This window comes from Leptonychotes weddellii, chromosome 5, assembly GCF_054177405.1.
Source record: "Leptonychotes weddellii isolate Sample4059 chromosome 5, ASM5417740v2, whole genome shotgun sequence".
Classification (NCBI taxonomy): domain Eukaryota; kingdom Metazoa; phylum Chordata; class Mammalia; order Carnivora; family Phocidae; genus Leptonychotes; species Leptonychotes weddellii.
Genome location: NC_138373.1, coordinates 58,842,016 through 58,847,050, shown reverse-complemented (window position 1 = coordinate 58,847,050; position 5,035 = coordinate 58,842,016). Strand labels below are relative to the sequence as shown.

Sequence of the window (5,035 nt, the reverse complement as noted above, 5' to 3'; positions counted from 1 at the left end):
CATAATACAAAATAGTATAGATATTGACTGTTCTTTTTAACTAAAGGAAATGGTTTTCTCTTATTGGTTCACTGAAATACTGATGATTGAGTTTATCAGTAAAGCATACTTTGGTCTGGCATTCAAAGATGTAAAATATCCTTAATTTTCCTTACATTTTCAATGTGTGTTTCACAGAAGCATATCATTCCACATATTACCAAAAAAATGCTTACATCTATAATTTTAGTGGATGTTAATATTTTAATGAGTGCTTTTATGCTTCGTAGGAATGCGCGTCCTGTAATGGCAGACCCTTGACTCTTCCCAATAAAGAGGAGAGGGAGTCTATTTGTATCCGGGCAACCAACAATGATACACAAGGATAACCAACAAGGATATGCAACAAATCCTCCTTACATTTTGGTCAGTGCTTTGTATTATTAATTTGTGCATACATAGATATTTTATCCAGCTGCCGAGAGTTAAAAAGTGTAATGTTTTTGCCATACTAAAAGAAGTCGATCTGAGAAAAATTAGACCCCATGTGTTTTCCATGTATGTTTGTGCTGTGGTTCAATATGTTTCAAACATAAGAAATCTATAAACCAGGAATGACTGAAAATAGTTCTTTTTCCTGTTCTGTAATTGGTCTGACATATGATTGTGGATAATCTCCACCTGTTTTCTTTTTTTTTTTTTAAAGATTTTATTTATTTATTCATTAGAGACAGAGGGAGAAGCAGGCTCCCAAGGAGCAGGGAGCCCAATGCGGGACTCAATCCCAAGACCCTGAGATCATGACCTGAGCCGAAGGCAGACGCTTAACCATCTGAGTCACCCAGGCGCCCCTCCACCTGTTTTCTTATCTATAAGGTGGGAATAAGTCCGCCACTACTAGAGACAGCTTGTGAGGATAGGGGCTGTGTCATGTGACAGAGAGGTTACACAGCAATGCATCATGGTTCTACAGTTTGGCTCTTTTTAAACGGCTTTTGCAGGGGCGCCTGGCTGGCTCAGTCAGTAGAGCATGTGACTCCTGATCTCAGGGTTGTGAGTTCAAGCCCCATGATGGGCATAGAACTTACTTAAGAAAAATGAGTAAAGGACGCCTGGGTGGCTCAGTTGGCTAAGCGACTGCCTTCGGCTCAGGTCATGATCCTGGAGTCCCGGGATCGAGTCCCGCATCGGGCTCCCTGCTCGGCGGGGAGTCTGCTTCTCCCTCTGACCCTCCCCGTCTCATGCTCTCTCTCTCTATCTCATTCTCTCTCTCAAAAAAATAAATAAAATCTTAAAAAAAAAAAAGAAAAATGAGTAAAGAGCTTTTACAACTATTTTGACAATTTGACTCTCCCAGTCACCAACAAGGTAGGCAGGTGGAGACCAATATCCATTTCATGAATTTTGAAGGCAAGGGAAGATTAGAATTATAGATGTAAAGATTGAAAAATAACTGTCCAGGCGATGTAGTCTAATTTATTATAATAATATAAGACATACGGGTCTCTGTGAGAATTCTCCCATGTTAAATTATGTAGGCTCATGAATAACAGCAAAAAATGATCTAAATCGTTTATGTAAGAGTTAATATGACATCATGTTATAATCATAGTGACCACATTCTTTCATAGTTTACATATAAACTATATGTATATATATATGATTTTATTTATTTGACAGAGAGAGAGCACAAGCAGGGGGTGAGACAGGAGCAGGCCCCCCACTAAGCAGGGAGCAGGATGTGAGGCTTGATCCTAGGACCCTGGGATCACAACCTGAGCTGAAGGCTTATGTTTAACTGGCTGAGCCACCTGGGCGCCCCTATATATAAACTATAATATATGTACATAATATGTAATATATATGATATATGTATTATATATATTATTTTATATCTTTTTAAAAAGATTTATTTATTTATTTTGAGAGAGGGTGTGCATGGGGGGCGGGGGAGGAGAAGGAGAGAATCCCACTGAGCGTGGAGCCTGAGTGGGGCTTGATCTCATGACCTGAGCTGAAACCAAGAGTTGAATGCTCAACCAACTGAACCACCCAGGAGCCCCTACTCTTTCATATTCTATTTTTATAAAAATAAAATATGCCACCCATTTTGGAAAGGGAAGGGGTGATGTGAAGGAGAGCTGATATCTGTTCTGAGAGGACTGGGGACAACAGGGAGGCAAGTGACAGAGGAATTGGGGATGAGACTGGAGGAGAAAGATCTGGAAGCTCAGGGAGGTCAGCAATGTGTAAAGTGTGGGAAGGAAGACACAGGCTTGGGACGGGGAGGAACTGTGCTGGGCAAGGGGCCAGTCATGGTGGAAATGATGCAGAGAGGAACGAAGGACATGCATATCAAGGAGTCAAAAAGGTTAGAGGAAATATTACTGGTCTGGTGTCTGCTGCTTTTGTTACAGTTCCAAATGGATGAAAGGAATTCAACAGATGTTTAAAAAAAAAGGGTGGAAAATGGGACAAACCATAGGACGATTCAAAGGACAATTTGTTGTTTCTAATGAGCTCCCAAGAGGTCAGTTGTAGAAATCTCCATCATGCGATCTACGGGGTGATTCTAAGAGGCAATTTCACAATGGCCCATGATGCCAGCCATTGTGAAAGAAGAAGAATTTAAGGAGTTGGCCAATTGACCATCTATTACTTAAAGAATTTCTAAAAGAGAAGAGGAAGACCTCTGGAGGAACTTTGTCACAGCGCCAGTGGGCAGGCCAAGGACAAAGACCGAGGTCTCTTCCTATTACTGAGATACGAAATGGTTGCTGGAGATCCCAGAGCTAGGAAGTTAAAATGATATTGCAGAGTTGCCTCAGTTGAGTCAGAGAATGAATGGATACAGGGCAAAGAAAGGGCATGTGTATTTGAAGAAGAACTATGGTAGGCAGAAGTAGAATATGTCATTCTTCCAGTTTGGCTTACCTAGAGTATGTAGAGACTGTGGATATATATACTTTTAAAAGATTTATTTATTCATTTATGAGAGAGAGCAAGAGCGCACGAGCAGGGGGAGGGGTAGAGCTCTGATCCTTGTCATTTATTTTTGGTTGTTGCAGCAGTGCGGTCTTCTTGACTCCAGTCTTGCCTCTCTCTGACCTATACTCCAAAATGCCACCAGAGTTTTCCAAAACACAAATCTGGTCATGTCACTTTTTTTTTTAAGATTTTATTTATTTATTTCACAGAGAGAGACACAGCAAGAGAGGGAACACAAACAGGGGGAGTGGGAGAGGGAGAAGCAGGCTTCCCGCCAAGCAGGGAGCCCGATGCGGGGCTTGATCCCAGGACCCTGGGATCATGACCTGAGCCGAAGGCAGACGCTTAACGACTGAGCCACCCAGGCGCCCCTGGTCATGTCACTTTTTAACTAATTCTTTTTTTTTTTTTTAAGATTTTATTTATTTGAGAGAGAATGAGATAGAGAGAGAGCATGAGAGGGGGGAGGGTCAGAGGGAGAAGCAGACGCCCCACTGAGCAGGGAGCCTGATGTGGGACTCGATCCCGGGACGCCAGGATCATGACCTGAGCCGAAGGCAGTCGCTTAACCAACTGAGCCACCCAGGCACCCACTTTTTAACTAATTCTTAAGAGACTCCCCACCTCACACCCCAGATCAAACCCAATCAATCTCCTTAGCATGGCTGAGAAGGCCTTTCATCCTTGGCCCATGGTCACTTCTCTCTTTGCAGGAAATTCCTTAAGAGCCTGGGGCTTCTTAACACATGACAACTCTTCCTTCTCAAGGTATATCAATTACAAATTGAATTTTGCTGCCTGTAAGGCAAACTTAATTACATTGGCTTAAATAAATATTTTTTCTCATATAATAAGAAATCTGGGAAGTCCAGAGCTTGCTAAGCAATTCAGTTTTAATGCACCCAGATTCCTTTTAGACTCACTCACCATTGTGAACAGCAACCACCTATAATCAGCCGTAAAGCTATTAGGATTGAGAACTGGGACCACCCATGTCAGCTGCTGGGTTAAAAGATGAGAATTTGAGAACAAGGACTCAGTGTGGAAATGCCCAACTAAGCATGGCCTAGTCATTGTTTCTAGAAAATTTTGCTCAAGGAAAACAGATATTACATATCTTTATTCCAGGCTCAAAGAAAAGAGGAAAGGGGCACCTGGGTAGCTCATTCGGTTAAGTGTTTGACTTCAGCTCAGGTCATGATCTCAGGGTCCTGGGATCGAGCCCCACCTTGGGCTCCTGCTCAGCGGGGAGTCTGCTTTCTCCCTCTGCCCCTCCCCCTGCTCATACACACACTCTCTCTCTCAAATAAATAAATAAATTCTTAAAAAAAGAAATGAGGAAGGGTGAAGGAAGGGCAAAAAGTACATGCCAACTAAGTCTTACCTTTTATTAACAGTTCGGATTGTTGAAATGAAGACCCCAACACCACTCTGCTGTTAAGTTTGCTGTTTACTTCTTTGTTCCTTAAATGATGCTCAGTGGGATGAGTCATCTTACTCCTGTCTTGGTATCTTGATATTCTCTCAGTGCTTAGTGGGAGATCTTGCACTCCAGCATATGTTCAGAAAAAGGTCGTTGAATGACATACCAAATTTGGATGGAGTGAAATACTCTCAATGTTGAGCTGTTTAGATTGGAATGATCAAAAATAACTACTGATCCCCCAGTATTTCTTAATACATATCCTAAGCTCTCACTCCCTGGGGTGGCCTCAGCACATTCGTAAGGACTAGAATAATGGAGAGAACCAGCTCTGTGGAACATGAATGCTAGAGAATTTTGAATTCTTAATTGTGGTTCATTGAGCCTCCCATGTCTAAAAAGAAAACCTTCTCCAGTTCAAGTCTAGTGTGTGCTTAGCGCAGAAATGTATACATTATGTAAAGGAAGCTTTCTCTCCCTACTGTCAACCACTCCCCGCCACATCCCCTACCACTGGATGCTGCTATTAATACTTTGGCTTAGGGGCGCCTGGGTGGCTCAGATGGTTAAGCGTCTGCCTTCGGCTCAGGTCATGATCCCAGGGTCCTGGGATCGAGTCCCACATCGGGCTCCTGACTCAGCGGG

The 5,035-nt window shown here is 42.6% G+C and overlaps 1 protein-coding gene across 1 annotated transcript in view; it reads left to right on the top strand.

The window, feature by feature from the left end:
• Nucleotides 1-328: 328 nt before the first annotated feature.
• Nucleotides 329-5,035, top strand: part of LOC145721675 (MAGUK p55 subfamily member 7-like) — a 163,455-nt gene continuing 158,748 nt past the window's right edge. The window contains exon 1 of the transcript XR_014145509.1: nt 329-405. The gene's annotated coding sequence lies outside the window, so the exon portion shown is untranslated. The remainder of the gene's footprint in view (nt 406-5,035) is intronic.